Source organism: Pelodiscus sinensis, chromosome 2 (assembly GCF_049634645.1).
Source record: "Pelodiscus sinensis isolate JC-2024 chromosome 2, ASM4963464v1, whole genome shotgun sequence".
In the NCBI taxonomy this organism is placed as follows: domain Eukaryota; kingdom Metazoa; phylum Chordata; order Testudines; family Trionychidae; genus Pelodiscus; species Pelodiscus sinensis.
Genome location: NC_134712.1, coordinates 50,032,322 through 50,051,985, shown reverse-complemented (window position 1 = coordinate 50,051,985; position 19,664 = coordinate 50,032,322). Strand labels below are relative to the sequence as shown.

The 19,664-nt window shown below is 41.9% G+C and overlaps 2 long non-coding RNA genes across 2 annotated transcripts in view; one reads left to right on the top strand and one right to left on the bottom strand.

The window, feature by feature from the left end:
- Nucleotides 1-18,857, bottom strand: part of LOC142827019 (uncharacterized) — a 29,151-nt gene extending 10,294 nt beyond the window's left edge. Inside the window, exon 1 of the long non-coding RNA XR_012901359.1 lies at nt 13,581-18,857. This is a non-coding gene — a long non-coding RNA (uncharacterized LOC142827019). The remainder of the gene's footprint in view (nt 1-13,580) is intronic.
- Nucleotides 1-19,664, top strand: part of LOC142827020 (uncharacterized) — a 78,161-nt gene that overhangs the window by 743 nt on the left and 57,754 nt on the right. The window contains exon 2 of the long non-coding RNA XR_012901360.1: nt 4,666-4,750. This is a non-coding gene — a long non-coding RNA (uncharacterized LOC142827020). The remainder of the gene's footprint in view (nt 1-4,665; nt 4,751-19,664) is intronic.

Below are 19,664 nucleotides of genomic sequence, written 5' to 3'. Positions count from 1 at the left end.
TCTGCAATGAAGGTTCAATACTGGTGGAGAATATTAAGTTGTTAGCCTTAGAAACTAAAATAACCTCCTTAGTCACATAATGGATTCCATAACAGCAGTGCCATCCATCCTACAGAGACATGCCTGTAACCAAAGGCATTACAAACTGTAGGTATATTTACATGGATTATTTGTAGATTAAAGATTCTCTCTCCCTTTATCAGACTCATGTTGCATGTATTACAGCTTCCTGTGGTTGACATATGGTACAAAGAAATACAGAAGCAAACTTCTAATTTTTCGAAGAAAATCTACTTAGCAGTCATTGGTTTTGTAGTAACTAGTTACATCTCCCACAGAATTCCTCATCTAAATTAAATTCAGGATTCTTCTACCCACCTTCAAAACCAATCTTCTCCTACTCACCTAAGCTATCAATAATACCATTTAAAAAAAACATGGACTTATTACTATTCCCTTTTCATATATTTAAAAGAGGACTTGATTTTTCTTACTCCCTTTTAAATAGCAACTTGATCATAGTGTTTTCAGTAACACAATGTAATACTTTCTGGGAAACTAGTCTCACAAATTGCTACAAGCATTCAGATTAGCGTTCTCACTATTGTACAATAATGATGTGATAATAGCAGGATACCTCAGGCCATTAAGTCTATTGAAAATAAATTATAACCATCAACTATGATAAAAAGTAAACACATCACAGTCTATTTTGAACAGAACACCTGCAAAATTCTTTGTATGCATGTATTTTACCCTCAGATATATGTTATCCAACTCCTTATAGGAAAAGGGGCAATGCTTTCTCCTGAGTCATATTTTTTTTTCTCTCTCTCTCTCATATTCATATAAGTTTTTCCTGATGGACAACAAAATGTTTCTGCCGGGCAACAGAATGATGTCATCACATCATTAGCATCAAGAGGCTCTCACAGTGAAGTGAAAGCAACCAGAGAAAGGGGGCAGGCGAGTATAGCGAGGAGAGGGCACAGCCCCCTAGTTCACATAATATTTAAGAAAAAAAACTGTAAAATAATATACAATGATTTGGACTTTGATCCATTGAAGTTAATGGTAGTGCTATCATTGAAATCAATGGGCTTTTGATCAGGGCCTCAAGTGTTTAGAGTGGATCAGGTAACAAATTTAGAAATATTAAAGATTTTATTTTTCCATAGAAGTAAGTATAAGCTGGACTTGAGGTCTCTGTGCAGTTGAGCCATATCATGTGCTTCCGAAAATAGGAGATGCCATTTAATTTAAAAAAAAAAATAGCCATAGGTATTTTTTTAAAAAAAGTAGGACTCAATCAAATAATTATCATTAAATAGACTATAAATATGGCCCTATGTAGTTCAATCTAGGGATCATTAAATGTGGAATAGATAAAGGCACCAAGCAATCCAGACCACTTTTCAAAACTAAAAATGTGTAGAATAATTTCTGTTTTCAGGTGCCACTCTTTATCAGACAAGCGAACTATAATTTATAGTCTCTGGGCAGTTATTCAAAAGCATATTTATCAGCTAGAACCACAAGCAATTGCGCAGGTTGGTTATTCCCATCCTAGTACATCTTCAGTAGATTAAAATTCTTATATCATACATATTCACTCTCTCAGTGATTGACTATAGGTCACCAGATTTCTTGCTGAGACTAGTTATTTAAAAATACAAAAAAAACCAAAACACACACACCACTTTAATTCACTTAGCCATTGAATCCTGCTATACTGTCTGGAGCTTCTGGTTCATATTCATGCAAAGACATTATCCTAGCTCCATTGCCATCTTAGGAGTTGATATCTGTCTGCCTAAGTCGATGGATTCTCTGCTGATCAAAGCAATTAGATTAGCCGTGCTCTACACTTTTTTCAACCATATTATTTTTATTGTAAGCTGCAGAGTACCACTGGAGGTTGTTGTTGTCAAATGCACCACACACTGATGAGACTCAATCGATAACATTCGGGCCTTGTCTACACTAGAGATCAAGGTCAAACGTATTAAGGTCAATTTTCTAGCACCTGATTTTGTAGCATCAAAGGTGCATGTCCCCACTATGAGCAAGAATTCAATGTAGTTCGATATAAGGCATCCCTAGGAGGGTGGCTACCATCAAATTTGACTGTGATGCACTGTGAGTAGCTAACCCACAGTTCCTGCTGCTGTTTTGCATTCTGGGTTATGCTACTAGTGCACGCTGGGTACAAATCTGTGCAGCAGATGGTCTTGGGTACATGACAGTGACCCATAATTCACTCATCTCCTTCACTTTCCCCCACTTAAAAGCAATGGCAAACTGTCTTTTCATGACCCCCCTCCCAGTTATCTGTGCAGACACCAAAGCATAGTAAGCATGAAACCCAGCATGAGACCCATTCAGCAGCAAAGTACTATGGCAACCATATTAAACATTGTGCACTTTATGCTGATATCTAAAACATACTCAGGGCCCACTGGGATAAGAAAGCATCTTGGAAGGCCACAAACATACTCTTCCATAAAGCTCTTGAGTTGGGTGACTGGCAAATGCCACCAGCATTTGATCATCTTGGCACAATGGAAAACCTGTTCTGATGCTGTGAGACAAGCACAGACCAGTGGGGCTGCATAGTTATGCAGCAGTGGCTGCAAAAAAAAACTTTCCTGTGCTTAAGGCCACTTTCATGGAACTTTGAGAATCACTTTCTCCCTCCCTGAAGTGCACGAATACTAGAATTAGACCTGCTCTGACAGCGAGAGGCAATAACCCAGTGGAAGCTTGCTACACCAGATAGCTACTGATCAGTTAGGAATCAATCTGAAGTGAGGCAATCTACAGCGGGGCCTGTTGTGATCCAAGTAGACAAGACAATCAATCAATACCCTTCTGCTGCCAAGGATGGGGAGTCCGGGAAAAGTGCAGGTCATAGTGGATGGCTTTGCTGTGATGGGATTCCCTAACTATGTAGGGGCAATAGATGGAATGCACCATCCCTGTCTTGACATCTGACTATCTTCACAAAGAGCACATAAACTGCAAGAGGTATTTCTTGATGGCCCTTGTAATCCACCAGTACCTGCAGCACCATTTCCACCGACATCAACATGGAATGGTCAGAAAAAGTTCATAACACGTGCATCTTTAGGATCTCCTGTCTTTTTGGAAAGCTGCAAGCTGGAACTTTCTTCCCAGACCAGAAAATTACCAACAGAGGCATTGATATGCCAATAGTGATCCATCAAGAATCAGCTTACCCCTTACTCCTGTGGCTCAAAGCCATATATAAGCAGCCTGTGCTGCAGTAAGGAGGAGTTCACTACATGCCGAGCAAGAGCAGAATGGTGATAAACATCCAAAAGCACATTCTAAAGGGAAGTTTCACAGTCTATTGACTAGGTTCGATCTTAGTGAAAGCGACATTCCTATTGTTGTGTGATCCATAATATCTGTGAAAGTAAGGGGGAAAGTTTTATTCCAGGGTAGATGGCCAAGATATGGCACCTGGTCAGTAATCATGAGCAGCCAGATGCTAGAGCAATAAGGAGAGCTCAATGAGGGGGATCTAGAAATCAGAGAGGCTTTGAAAATCAGCTTTGTAAAAGGCCAGACAGAGATACGACTGTTGTGCATGTTACTCTTAGTGAGGTGCCCCCTCATTAAGTGTGCTTGCCTGTAAACCCTTCCACTTAAGCAATGAAAAACAGAAACAAAAAAAAAACCTGTTGAGAAAACATGTATTTTTATTTAGGGACATGGGGAAGCAGTGACAAAAGAAGAGCTCGGGGTGGGAGCTTTGGTATATAGGTGGAGAGATGGGAAAGCAGCATATTACAATCCCCTGTGCAGCAATCACTGGTATGAGGTCAGCCTTTTGATCTGGGATGCATCCCTGGGGGTTGAGTGTGTGGCTGCTCTTGACTCCCTGCCCCCCATTCTAGGGCCACTGGGGAAGGAGACTATGGAACTTGGTGAGGAGGGAATGTGGGTCCACAAGGACCTGTGTATTTGGCTGCCCTGGAACTCTGCCATGCATATCTTCACATCTGCCATTAACTTCAAGACTCTCTCCTGTCTCTTCACTTCACCTTCCCTGAACTCTCTCCTATCCTCACACTTCCCTCTCGTCTCATGCAGAAGCATTTTCCTCCACTCCCTTAATCGCTTTTTGTCCAAGTGGGAAGATTGCATTTGCTCCTTGAACACATCATCCCTAGTATGTTTTCACCTTCAGATTTGTGCTAGCCAGACTGTTGGAGGTGCTGTGAGAGCGTGCAACTTGCTCGCTGATGCACCCACTGTAACAAAAACTGAACGGCAGACTTTATAGGAGGTACATTGTTGATCATAGAATTTAATCCCTGAGGGAAGGTCTGCCCCAAAACAAAAGGGATGAGTTATGTACAAGGCCACAATTATGCTTTTAAGCAGCTACTTTGCAATAGGTATACCACAGAGATCTCAGGGTGTTTAGAGTTGGCAGGTATGGTAAGGGACAGGCCAGGACTCAAGCCTGCAGAGGGGTGGAGATCTGGGCATGGTAGCAAGGCAGGGTAGGGGCTCATGCAGACACCAAGAAAGCTCCAAGTGGGAAGGAGGTCCGGAGGTGATGATTCATTGGGAAAGAGCAAAAAGAGATTTACTGCTGAGGCATTAGTTAATAGCTTCCCCTGCTTCATCCAGGTTGCCATGTGGCCAGGAACCTGGACCTTAGGCTGCAATGACACCAGACAACTTACTGATGTCCTATCATGGAGGATGGAATAAGGTAGGCACCCTCACAAACTTTGTGAGAAGGATGAAAGAATTCTTGTATGAAAGCTTTATGGAGATGTGCCAAGAGGATTCCCATTCTATCTCCAGACATGCTAACAAGCTGTTCCAGAGAGCTCCTGCTGTGTAGGCACAGTAGCTGTCACAGATCACACCTAATTGCCTTTACCCAATATTTAGCATGATAAAAAATGTGAGCTCACCAGAAGGGCCCTCTCCCACCTCAAGGCCCAGCAGCCCAGACATCCTGGGAGGAGGGGATTGTCTCTAACGTTATAAACAGGTTTGGGTTTTGGTAAAATTGGATGCCCACTCATCATTTTCCTCTTCCTCGTCCACTCTCTCCTCCACGCTGCTGCCCGAGAAGTGTCTTGGGAAGAATCCATGAACTGGCTTAGGAAATTGGTCAGAAGCCTCCCCCCAACCCCAATCCCATGCAGCTGCTCATAGAAGTGGCATGCTTGCGGTGATGACCCAGACCATCCGTTTGCCTTCTGTGTCTTCAGATATGCCCACCTCAGCTCCTTCGTTTTTCATACCACACTGCTGAGTGTTCCTAGTGTAGCCTCTCTAGCCCTTTGCAATCTTGGGAAATCTGTGCTTCTTTTGCTGGTTCATAGCTCTGCCAGAACAGATTCCTCTCCCTACACAGCAGTGAGGTCTAGGATCTTCTGCACACTCTGTGCTAGTGCTTGTTTGCGACCCAGGGCATTCATGGTCCAGTGTGCTGCTGAGGTGTGCTGCCTGCTTTGAAGTCTCCTCACCACACTGGCCACACAGGAAATGAAATTCAAATTTTCCCAGGGCTTTTCCTGTGCACCTGGAGAACAGCAGTGTGGCAAGTCTTGAATACTGTGTACAGATGTGGTCTCCTCACCTCAAAAAAGATATTTTGGCCTTGGAAAGGGTTCAGAAGAGGGCAACTAAAATGATTAGGGGTTTGGAACAGGTCCCATATGAGAAGAGGTTAAAGCAACTGGGACTTTTCAGTTTAGAAAAGAGGAGACTAACGGGGGATATGATAGAGGTGTATAAAATCATGAGTGGTGTGGAGAGGGCAGATAAAGAAAAGTTATTTATAGTTCCCTAAATAGAAGAACTAGAGGACACCAATGAAATTAATGGGGAGCAGGTTTAAAACTAATAAAAGAAAGTTCTTCTTCACACAGCGTGTAGTCAACCTGTGGAACTCCTTGCCAGAGGAGGCTGTGAAGGCTAGGACTATAATAGAGTTTAAAGAGAAGCTAGATAATTTCATGGAGGTTAGGTCCATAAAAGGCTATTAGCCAGGGGATAAAATGGTGTCCTTGGCCTCTGTTTTTCAGAGGCTGGAGAGAGATGGCAGGAGACAAATCGCTTGATCATTGTCTTCGGTCCACCCTCTCTGGGGCACCTGGTGCTGGCCACTGTCGGTAGACAGGATACTGGGCTAGAAGGACCTTTGGTCTGACCCAGTACGGCCGTTCTTATGTAAGTCCAGGCCAGAGTGATCACAGCAGAGCACTGTGGGATACCTTCTGGAGGCCAAGAACATTGACTTTCACAGTGCTGTGTCTGCACAACCCTAAAGTCAACCATGCAAAGCCAAATTTACAGCTGCTCCTTGCAAAAAGCAGGAGTACCAAAATTGACTTTACCTTAAAGTTGAAGGGATGGGCTTGATGGTATGGACTCTTTGTTTTTTAAAAAAAACAAAAACACACACACACACACCAACCTAATTCAGCTATGTTCAACCTAAACTCCCCAGCATAGACCAGGTCTCTAATTTTGAACCCTCTTAGAGTGAATGTGTGAAGATATTTGATTGCTCAGCTTATAAAGTATCAGAGGGGTAGCCGAGTAACTTTGTAACGGAAAAACTTAAAAAATAACAAATAGTCTGGTAGCACTTTAAAGACTAAGAAAACATTGAGGCTATGTCTACATTATCAGATTTTTGTGACAGAGTATGCTAATGACCGACTCATTAGCATGAGTTGCAATGTCATTAGCCTATTTTTCTGCCAATGCTTTTTGCGCAAGGGGTTTTTGCTCAAAAAGAAGCAGTGTAGCCGCTTGTTTTGTGCATAAGGATCTTGTACAAAAGGGGTTTTTTGCACAAAACGAAAATGGCTACACTGCTGCTTTTTGCGCAAAAAACACTGGCCGAAAATATGCCAATGACATCACAACTCATTCTAATGAGTCTGTCAAAACCTTATAATGTAGACAAAGCTGTAGATGGTATCATGAGCTTTCGTGGTCACAGTCCACTTCTTCCAACACTCTGGTCATCTGAAGAAGTGGGCTGTGCCCACGAAAGCTCATGATACCATCTACATGTTTTGTTAGTCTTTAAAGTGCTACCAGATCATTTGTTAAGTTTTTTCTTATAAATTTTGACATGCTGGATCATGTGCAGCTGTTTGAAACTGCATGTTAATAAGACTGAGGCCAGTTCGCCTGGTTTACAGTATCTGAGCAGGAATATTCACTTGCAGTCATTACATGTGACAACTTGTAGCCTTCACTTGATTCCTGTGGTTTTTGAAATCTCCACTTATTTGTCAGTGAGTTGAACTGCAATGGCTGTGTTCAGTTAGTTTATTTTCAGGAAGGTTCTGTCTGGCTTGTTTTCATGCTAATAACCAAGTTATTCCAGCAGCATTTTAAAATGAGCTGCCAAAGGCATTACTGCACCTCATGCTTTTGGTGTTGCTTGGCTGGTCTGTTCTTTCATTCAAAATATTGTACAGTGCCTCACATAGATGGCAAATACATGAATTTGGACATGCACTAAATCACAAGGCAGTTTTATTCCGATTTTACTCTTGCAGAGACCATTCATTTTGAATTTTCTCAGATTTCAAATGGTAACAGTGTCATGAAAACATAACATACTTTCATAATTTGTCAACCTTGATGGTGCTGCAGATTTCTCATTAGTTCTTTTGAGTTGCTCACAAGCTATGTGTCGTCTCTTCTCAATGCTTCACAAAGCCTGAATTCAATATTGGACTGAAATGGGGATAGTGGTTAAATTATTCCGTCATTCTTCTCATGATTGCCTGAGAGGATTTGGTGGCTTGACAGAACTGGAATATTGGAGAAATGAGGAGCATAAAAGTCGAATGTAGACACATGAAAGTCACCATGGAGTCTTTCAAATCATTTGAGATTACAAGAGCCAATGGAGCAACAACTTGAATGTATTGGAAGAGGGGCATACAATTAAATATGGACCAAACAACTACTAATTGACATACAAAGGCCAAAGTAATGTGAAAGGGTATGTGTGAGTGTATAAGATATGGGGAAATAGTAAGCTATCCTGGAGATTAACTTTAGAAGGATAGTCAGAGCATTTGTGGCCAGGATGTTAATGTGAGATCTGATTTTCCTAATATAGAGTACATCACTATGCAACATTTCATCTAAATCATCCTCTTGATCATGGTCACTCAATACTGAATAATTCCTGTTGTAATACTCTGACATCCCTCTGAGTATTAGACAAACGTATTGTATCTGGCACTGTTGCAATGAATCCTCAATGAATTCATAAAGTCTAGACATTTAAAATAAATTGTGAACATTTTGCACACTAAAAAAAATAATATCTAGGTAGTGCTTGTGTGAGTCCAACAAAATATGAATGCAACTTCAGAAATCTGGCTAAGCTTGGCAGGGAAGCAGAATATTCACAGCAAGACTAGTAGGTAAAAGGGCTATGTTTAGTCCTGGTGTAAGGAAGTGCATTTTTAAGCACATGCTTAGCTAGTGTGCTGAATCAGGCCTCGACTTACATCAGGGCTAAATTGGAACTAAAGTCCTTACCAGACAGTATGATGTGCCCACTTTGGTTAGAGAGTTAAGCGGAGGGAGAATTCCAGCCCTGTGACAATATTGCCACATCCACAGATATCATTCTCTTGACAGAAATACTTTGTTGACAGCCACTCTCTCCAATTTAGCACTTTTAAATCTTCTGAAGTTTGCTACAGAAAAAGCGAATTTAAAAAACCCTGATATTTTGAACTTCAGGAAAGAAAAATCAAATTGAGAAAAAGGGTTTAGTTCTGATGAAAACACAAATATATGATACATGGGTACTGAAGATTATTTAAATACATTGCCATAGAGACAGAGACCATCATATGAACTATAACAATTAAGATTGACCATCTTTATGACTATGATTCATGTACTACTATGACAGGATGAAAAAAATATAAATGGCTAAAATTGCATGTCTGACATTGCAGGACAAAATGTTACATATTTTTATCTGAGAAATAGTGTACCTGCATCATAATCTACACAGAGAAACTGGGCAGAGTTAAGGTGATATATGCAGAGGTCACTGGAACATTTCCTGACTTCAACATTTAGCTGACTATGCATCTCAAATATTCTCTCAATGTAATTTTTGTATGGAACTTAGTTAATTGGAAACAATGTTGTAAAAGCAAACCTCAGTCATAGCCAATAGCTATAAATCCGTCGCCAACAGACATCACATCTCTATGAACCTTTTGGTGTAGGACGTGTATACCACTGTTAGGCCTGAGAGCACGCAAGGTCCCATAAATCTCGCACTGCATTTCATAACAACCTCACAACTGCTGCACCCCCCCCCCCCACCACTCCAAAGCTGAATTCTGAAATAGGCCATATACAGAAGGAACATATAAATGCTGACATCCTCCTGAAGGTTTGGGACAAAACTGCTGGAACTAGAGGCACTGGGAGTGCTGCCCCACACACTGGCTTGAAGCGAATTCCATTATATACAGGGTTTAGCTTGGTTCAATATCTCTCAGCCCATCTCCCTATTGTGAACATTATTCTAGCGCCTCTGCTCAAATTCCCTTAATATTAGAGACTGATCCAAACCAAATTCCCAAAATCTAAAACATTCATATTTTAGTAAACATTGGAGCTGAGTCTGGATCCAAATTCTGAAGCACCTTTCCCATCGATTTACTGTAACCTCCAAGTCAGAGTTGTTGTTAGACAACAGAAATTCTAACGCTATTTGCTACAAAATGATTTTTCCAGAAGTTATAAGGGCTGGTTTATTTATTCATCAACTCTTCTCCATTACTGTATTCTAACAATATACAAAGCATTACAATACCTATATGACAATTTAACAATTTGCCTCAGAAGCTGTACAAAAAGACTTGTAGAAATCAAACTGTTCCTTCTGTAATTTTCCAGAAATTATAAAGGGTCTATAAAAGAACCAACAGGCTCACAAATCCACAGCAGCAAACCACAGACAACCTGGCAACAGGATCCTGGATGGACTGCCCAATAAGAAATTGGTTCAGGGTTACTTTACCCCTAGATCAATGGGAAAAATATGGATACTATTTTGGAACTGAATTGTGACCTACTGCAATTGTAAAGAAAATTGAAAGTTTGAACAGAGTTCATTTACCTCCGAGTAACTTACCATAGATGTAGAATAGTGATAGAAATGCAGCAGTTACCATAGATGTGTTATTCAAATACAGCACGATAAAAGATCAAACTACAGTGTGAACTTCTGTAATCCGGCACTCTCTAGTCCGGCAACATCCGAGGTCCTGCTGGACCATGGATATTACTGGACCACAGAGCCCACCTGGGAGCAGAGGCTGGCCAGGGACAGAAGCAAAGACCTGGCTGCTGGCAGGACATCCAGCAGCCGGGAACCCTGCCAGTCCAGTGACCAAGCGCACAGCCAAGGCTGGCGCAGGAGGTCTTGGCTGGGGCTGGTGGCAGCAGAACCGGTGCAGTGTAAAGCATATCCCAAAGGCTCATGGCCAGAAGGGGACCCTTGGCCTCCCCTGGTCCAACAGACTCCCTGATTTGGGAATTTGGGACCACTCAGGTCCCAAGAGTGCCAGACCAGGGAGCTCCAATCTGTACTAATTTTCACTTCTAAGACTGTCTCTTGTGATTGATCAAATACTTCTTTCTGTAGTTTGATATTATCAAAGAGCACCAGTGACTTGGGGCTGCATCCAGATACACCCAACTGTGAATTCTCCATAGCCTTTTCTGCTTGTCCCATCATGACCTTTCATACCTGCACATGTAGGGACAGTGCAGGGACCCATTCTATGGCATGCTAAAAATGCGCAGGACCCCTCTGCATGGACACTAAGCTAGACATATGTGATACAGACATCCTTACACAGGCCCCTGGCTCCACAGGTAATGACTTTAGAGGAGAGACATCTTCCAGTTAGTTCAATACAGGCAGTCCCTGGGTTACGTACAAGATAGGGACTGTAGGTTTGTTCTTAAGTTGAATCTGTATGTAAGTCGGAACTGGCATCCAGATTCAGCCGCTGCTGAAACTGACCAGCGGCTGACTACAGGAAGCCCGAGGCAGAGTTGCTCTGCCCCAGGCTTCCTGGAATCAGCTGCTGATCAATTTCAACAGGCTGAATCTGGATGCCAGTTCTTACATACAGATTCAACTTAAGAACCCCAGGCGTCCCCAAGTCAGCTGCTGCTGAAACTGATCAGCAGCTGATTCCAGGAAGCCGGGGCAGAGCAACTCTGCCTCGGGCTTCCTGTAGTCAGTGCTGGTCAGTTTCAGCAGCTGACTTGGGGACGCCTGGGGCAGAGCAGCTTGGGTGCTGCTGGGTTGCTCCAGTAGCGCCGCTCCTTGGCGCTACTGGACCAACCCAGCAGCACCCAAGCTGCTCTGCCCCAGGCGTCCTGATTCAGCCGCTGCTGAAACTGACCAGCAGTGGCTGAATCAGGATGCCTGGGGCAGAGCAGCTGGGGTGCTGCCGGGTTGGTCCAGTAGCACCCAGAGCGGCACTACGGGACCAATCGGCAGCGCCCCAGCTGCTGTACCACAGGCGTCCGGAGCAAAGCCGCAGAGTATGGGGGCACCGGGACAGCCCAGACGTGCCGTGGCTGTCCTGCTGTCCGCGTGCTCCGCGGCTTTGCTCCCTGTCTCCCTGGTCTGCTGGTCTCCAGCAGACCAGGGAGACGGGGAGCAAAGCGGAGCAAAGCCGCAAAGCACGCCGGCAGCGGGACAGCCGCGGTGCGTCTGGGCAGTCCCGCTGCCCCCGTGCTCCGCTGCTTTGCTCCCCGTCTCCCTGGTCTGCTCGAGACCAGCAGACCAGGGAAGTGGGGAGTAAAGCCTCTGAGGATGCCAGCAACGGGACAGCCGCGGCACGTCTGGGCTGTCCGCTGCCCGCGTGCTCCCCAGCTTTGCTCCCCGTCTCCCTGGTCTGGGGAGACATGGAGCAAAGCCACGGAGCACGCGGGCAGCGGACAGCCCAGACGCGCCACGGCTGTCCCGCTGCCGGGGTCCTCAGAGGCTTTGCTTCCCGTCTCCCTGGTCTGCTGATCTCCAGCAGACCAGGGAGATGGGCAGCAAACCCCGTTCGTAACTGAGGATCCAACATAAGTCGGATCCGCGTAACTCGGGGACTGCCTGTATACTCAAACATTGGAACTTTAAGAAGCGAACAAGGAGATTACCTAATAAGACCTGGTATTTGGAAAAATGCTGTATTAAAAAACAAAAAAAGAGAGAGAGAGAGACAGAAAGGGAAGAAATTCAGAAGTTCTGGAGGCATTGCTAACAGAAAGTGATGATGCTTAAACCAAGAGGAATACATTCTCATCTGATCATGTATTTTAACCTGTATTCATTGATTGTTCCCTAACAACCTAGACAATAATGTACCATTTGCTTGATCAGTTATTTAAGGAAAAGAAATGTATTGTTAATTATTATATTTAGAATTGGGTACTCTATTTTGAGCCATATCATGCTATTGATTTTTCAGGCAAATCTCCCCTACTGTAGTTACGTGGGGCAGTTTGGGAAATACCAATACTTTTGCCTATCCCTACGCCCAGTCCAAAAAGGAACCAAGCACAAGAAACCTACCAGGGTAAATAAGTCAAGAAGCAGCCACATCTGAGGAGACCCTTAATGTGAGTTGCTTTATTGGAGAAAAGAACTAAGCATAAAATCAATCTCTGTGAAGTACTATAATAGTATTTTAAATCTGAAAAGTAACTTTCTATTTCAATTTTAAATAATAAAACATGTTCAAAGATACAACATTTAATACCACATATACATCATTCCTCAAACTGAAAAAATGGAGGACATATTTAAAAATGTAATAATAATTCCAAACAATGGTTGGACCTTTAACACCACATTGGGGGGAGGGGGGGAGGGAACAGAAGTGAAGTGCAAGTAGTTTTATTTTCCTGAAGTAGGTCTCAGTTTTCAGAAGATTTTGATACCCTATTTTTGGGACGGTGGACAAAATGGCTTCTTAAGGAAGAGGAGACAAGCAGCAGTGGCCCCCAGAAGAAAAGCATTGTTTATTAATGTTAGCCACATCAGTAGAGAAAGGTGAACTAGGACATTTCTTGATCTTATTTATCACACAGTCAGGAGTAGGTAAAAAGTAATGAGAGGGGAAAACCTCCTGAGAAATGAGTCAGAGGCCTGTTTGAGCCCCAATAAGTTTAAAAGCATATAAAAACAAAATGAAAAAGCCACCCACATGTATCATAAACCCAGACAAAACAACAAATCAGCTCTGAACTGAGCTCTTAAAACTCACTTTTTGCGCTAATGTGTCTAAATAATGTATCAGAAAGCCAATTATTCCATAAAATGCAGCTAACAAAAATATCTATTTGTTCATTTGGTCAGTATGGGCCAGTATAAATGAATTAAGAAGGATTTTATCTTCTTCTGGCTCTTGCTGTAAAGCACTCTGCCTAATTTATTTTTCCCACCTGATTTTTAGTATTCCACAAGCTGTAGCTCTGCAGTTTATTGTATACGTTAGCCTTACCAGACTCTTTGCTTTCCCACTATTTAACCAAGATCCTTCTCACAAGTTGTTTTATTCTCCATGGCCTCAGCAAGTATTAGTAGCAAACACTTTACCAATAAGCTCACAACAGCTGACCTAAATCAGATTTAGCTTTAATTAGTTGATAGCTATATAATCCCCCCCAGTCAAAGGCACTCTGGTCTTTTTACTCACTGACCTCCATTTTTCTTAGAGCATGGAGCACTCTACATGATGTAGTCATGAGCACTCTGACTTTAATGTTCATGTATTAGTTTATCTTCTCAGGTATTGTATTTTAAAAAGGTGTGTTCCTGAAGCAGGTTCCATATTTGGTATAGTTCTGAATATAGGCACCACCTTCTGCTGCAGGATCTTGATTCCCTCTTAGCCAAAAAAAAATCCCTAAAAAAGTATTATGTAAATTTGGGTGTGGTTTCTTGCCAGTCATCTTTGCATTACAAACTTTGCTGTTATCTAAAACAGCAGTTTATCCATTTATTTTCTGTGTATCCCATTCTGGTAGGGGCATCTGGGGTGCTACCGTGCAGAATCTGTATGCATATATTTATGTATAATGCAACCTTTCTGCTAGATACCAGTGGTAGAAAAAATGGCCAGGTTCAATCTGTATAGTGGTCTTTATTCTAAAATAAATATGTGGTTCAAACCCTTACCCAGAGCTGCACTCCTATTCCTGGCTGTGATAAATTAAAATATAACTTACCCAGGCTTTTTTCTAAGTGAGTTACCTTCACTCACAAGCACTCAGAAGTTCTTGGGAATACAGAACCATAAATAATTGTGGAAAGGGAAACAAATCAACAAAAGAAACATGCTAACCATATTTACATACAAGAAAATGAACAAAACCTAGTGTATATATTCGGAGTATGGATAGGCCAGAGGTACAATGTACTAATTGCACATCTTGTTTAGTTAATATACAATTCCTATCCACCTAAATCCTCACCCACATGTCCAGTTACACTCTGTGGTAGTCAGGGGAGTTGCTCTCCTCCATATACTCCAGGCCAGAGAAATCAGCTATAACAGATCCCACTCTCATATGCAGTTACCCAATCCAATTCTATGGCATTGTCTCTGCTCCATGCTGGTCTAGTTGGCTCTTGCTGTAGCAAGGCTGCTTTATGATATGAACCTGGTCTTGCTACAATGGCAGCTCTCCATTGTTGGCCTGGTCAGTTCTGTGCTGCTAGTGATACAGCATTGTCCAGTACTGTCCTGTCCCCAGGAATGATAATACACAGGGTTTGGAAACTCCAGGTGGGGAAGGCAGAGCAGAAAGAAACACTTATACAGAGTCCCTATTCACTCAGGTAGTATTCCCGGTCTCTAGGACAGAGCCCTCTACCTGTTCTTGTTTAACCTGAATCCCATTATCAAACCAGACTCCACATTTTGAAAAATCAAAAGTGGAACTAAACCTGTGCAAGTACACTCACCATTTTTCCATTTGGTCTGAGCATACCCAGTGCCACTGCCACAGAGCTGTGGGCTAACTGAATAGGTATCTGATGTATAACCCCTGCTGAATCATCAGTTAAATGTCTCATGGGCCTAATAATGCTGTCATACCAATTAACAGTGGAAGACATGATGGGTTCAGGTTCAGTTACCTTTGAACTAGAGCAAGTGAAGGCTTCCTAGAGGGCCCTACAGATGCTGATATTGGTTCCCTGTGAGTTGTTCTGGAAAAAGGAGCTTAGGCATATATATTTGTCTTCCTGGCTCTACACCATGATCCCACCTGCTGTAGCAATTCCAGGGGGCCCTGAGAGACAGGAGCAGTAGCTTAGGACCCTTTCCACCATAGGAATGGCTAGCAGCACACCCTTCCCTCCACTCCCTTCAGGAGCAGCAGAGGTACTTCTCTCCCTTGTAGAGGTAGAAAAGTCAGCAGGGAGGCTGCCAGTACTTACACCTGTAGCTGGGATTTATTTGCTTAAGTGGGTCAATGGAGTCTGGCCCACACTACTTTTCTGGCCACTTATGGAATGCTTCTGCTGGGGTGGTGTTGCCATGTTCCTCCAGAGGAGTGGGTCTTGGAGTTAACTCCTCATTGAGATGCTGGAGCTGGTCACTTCTTTCAAAACTATTATTTCAGTCCATGCAGACTCAATGGGAGCTGAAGACCTAGACCTAGGTGGAAATTAATGGCCTAAATATCTTTTTGAATAAAAGCTAAGATTTTGCTGCAGACACATGACTCCAGGACCTGCTGCCTTCATCATGGATCTATAATACCTATGCTTTAATCTGAACCTGTCCCAGGTACATTAAAATGTAGTAAAGCACATAGCAATAATCAAATCTTCAGGTAAAAACAAACAAACAAATAGAATAACAGTTGGAAGAACAGTCTGAAAGAAATTAATGCAACTTCCTTTCTGATCAGATGTAAATGAAAATAGCCATCCTCGCTGTTACCATCTAACTGTAACTGAAACTCTTTTGAACATTATCCCCTCAGTTTATTAGCTATCCATGCCACTCAAACAGTCAACTGGGTAGTGTAAGATGGAGCTATAGAGTTGAGTGTCAATAGCAGTCAGAAAACACCCAAAACCATGTCTCTGCACTAACCCTTTGGCACATATACATATTAAATAAAAATGGTGAAAAGATGGAACCTTTCAGTGGTTGTTGAGTGATTGTGGGTAAGTGACAGCTGTCTGTCATTGAAAGCACCATCCAGGCTGCTACATGAACAGCATAGTTGGAACTGATGTACCTTAGTTCGAATTTCTGTGGCATATCCTCTGCAGGAGGCCAATGGGTGGAGTACCAGAGTCAATGGGGATAAGATCAATGAATGATTTAGCAGGTCTGGTAAGGACTCCTGGGAGGTTGTAGTAAGTAAATCGACCCCAGGAGATCAATCTCCACAATGTCTATCTCCCAGTAAGTGGAGAAAAGGCCTAAATGACCAAGGTCACACAGGAAGTGTATATCAGAGCCACGTGTTGAGATTCAGGATTAGAGTGGGCTAATTAATATTTGTCTGGGCTTTAGAGTTTTCTTGGCTATTTTACAAGGCTGATGTATAATGACACATTGAAAACACTTCTATATGACATTGCATCATCACGAATCTTCAACTGGGATGACACTCTCACACTTCCTCTCTGAATACATGCACAGCAATATATACTAGAAGATGTTTAAATCACTGCAATTATGTTTATTTCTAAATGAGTTGCTTTTTTGAGTAAATATCTTCTTTTAAAATTATTCTGAGGGTTCCCCCCCTCAAACCTTGGCTCCAGTTGTTATTTTGGAAATAAATCTCTAAATCTCTTCTGCAGGTTCCTTACGAGCACAATATAATTTCATGAGGAATTGAGCTGCTCTATCTTTTTAAGAGAGCTGCATTTCTGTGAACAGTTTACCCAAGATGCCTGTTTGGGGTTCCATTGTGGTTTACCACACATTTTATTGGGATGGCGATCATGCAGATGAAAACAAATAATCACATGACTGACCCTTGGTGGGCTGGTTTAGATTACATTTTAACCTTGAGATGGATTGATTCTGTTAGCCTCCACTACAGTGCATCAACATTTGTTTTTTTCAGTATTACTGAAGTAATGAGCCATGCTAGAACTATGCCGCCTCATCCTCTTCACTTGTCAGGAGCAGTAAATGTTTTAGTGTGTGCCACTGACAGATACTAACACATGCCCTCAAATTCCTTCTCGATAGAGGGGAAAATGCATCACTCTTGCAACAGTTTGCCAAGGCACCCCATTAGTCTCAGCTCATGTTAATTAGAGCTCTAATGAAGTTTTCATCCTTGTGGCAAACAATAGCAAACAACGCTCCTATAATCTGCAGAATTACAACTATTAGCCCAGCATATTTGCTCTTCATTGAAAACCTGACTGCAGCCTTAAGCTTGTACAGAAACAGCATCAAAATGTCCAGTGGAACCAAAGCATTGTGCCAATCAAAACAAGAAAATTGTGTCAGGATCTCTCAGTGAGGTGATTTTTTGGACTTTGTGTAATGAACTTGAGAGAAAGATTGTACTGAAAACTGGGAAAAGAATTAGAGAGAGAGGAAGAGTTCAGTGTGGGATAGATAGACCAATTAATTCAAAGAATGGCTCCACAATTTTGACCATTTTGAGAACAAAAATTAATCTTCTCTTTTTTATTCAGAGATTCTGAAATATTTGGCTAACTGTACTTACTTTGGTTTTCTAGCTAGACACTGACTTTGCACTGAAAAAAATCTAGTGTGCATACTCTTAAACATTCTCATCTGCATACCCCTAAACTTTCTTTCAACAAGCATTTGTCTCAACAAAATATATCACCTGGACATCCAGAGAAATTGGTCAAAAAGGGCTGTGAACACAAGTAGAACTATTAAAACAGGGAGTAGTTATGTGGCACCTTATCTGCACTACAGAGAAAATCAACGCTGCTGCAGTCAATCTTCTGGGGCTCGAATTAGCAGGTCTGGTGAAGACCTGCTTATGAGAACTGAGAGCACTCCCATCAATACTGGTAGTCCTGTTCCTCATGAGGAGTAAGGGAAGTCAATGGGAGCGTGTGCTCTCATTATCCTCCCGCTGTGTACACCACAACTCAATAGAGCTTTAATCCTGAATTGTTGTGTGGGGAAAGAGAAATGGCAGTGAAATTTTTGTCAGCTAAAAAACACATTATATAACTGATAATGGAAATGAAGAAAGTACTATGTGTTGTTTTTCTGTCTTCCTATACCACCAAACTCCCCCAAACCACTTTCCCTGAGAGAGAAGTGAAGAGAATTTGTACAGCGACAGACTGTAAACAACCAAAGCCATAAGAAAAACAAATATTATAGTAGGATCACTTGAGCATTAGGAGTTTTGGTTAGAGCTCCATCAATTTTTCTTCTCTGAATTTCATAGTGATTGATCCAGTCTCTTGAAGGAGCCCATTCAGGAAAAACACTTTCACTGCTTTGCTGACCTTTACAACTGACAAAATTCCTTTAGAAGAAGCAATTCAGAAACAGTTTACTAGCAGAGAGCTGGAGGCATGGATGGTGTCATATTTATATACAGCTTTAATGCTGTGCTAAACAGTAAAAAACTAATGTAATAGAATGTTAAAGATTATTATTATGAGTAGACATTATCTGTCATTGTATGTAAAATACCTTATTTAAAAAAAACTTCAACTAACCATAGTTAACCATCCTTCAACTAACCATAGTTAACCATCCTTTAACCATGGAGTATTAAAGGATCTTATGATGAACACATCAAGTTCTTTAGACAGTCCATATCTGGTACAGAACAACATGACACAAGGTCCAGAGTAAACTAAGAATGGAAATAAAAAGAAAATAGCAATAAAGGATGCAGATAGAAGCAACAAAAGTCTCAGCATGTCATTCATGTGCTACTCTTCAATGGTCCAGAAAGCTTTCAGCTTTGACAAATCTTCAGAATGGAAAAAATTGGAAATGACATTTTGCAGGATTTCACATTGCAACCAAGCTACAGGGACACAAACAGAACATATCTTTAATTCCTTTGACTTTACTGACAACAGCCATAAAGATGACTTTGAAAGGGTTCTGGCTATGTTTCATTGATACTTTACACCTCAGAGAAATGTGGCTTGTGAAAGACCATATTTTCACCAGGGAAAATGTTGAATGTTTTATAAGAGCTCTGCATACATTGGCTGGATGCTGTGATTTTACTGAATGCAAAACATGAAAACATCAGAGACGGGCTGGTATTGGGTTAATACATAAAATCCTTTCACCGCAGCTACAATTGAAGAGAAATTTACCTTAGCCCCAGCTACACAGAAAGCAAAACAGTCATGATTAACAATAATAAAAAAAGAAACAACTGAAAAACCTGAAACTAGTAAAAACAATACACAGCCACATGTGTGTTAAAAGTCATTATCATAAAACCCCTGAAGCAAGGAGCAAGCACTTCCAGGCTAAGGGCAAATTCCAGCCTGCATGCACAAGCTGTGGAAAAAAGGCCGTAGCCCAAGAGATGATGCAGCCAGAAGCACATGGTGTAATAAGTACATTGGATATGGA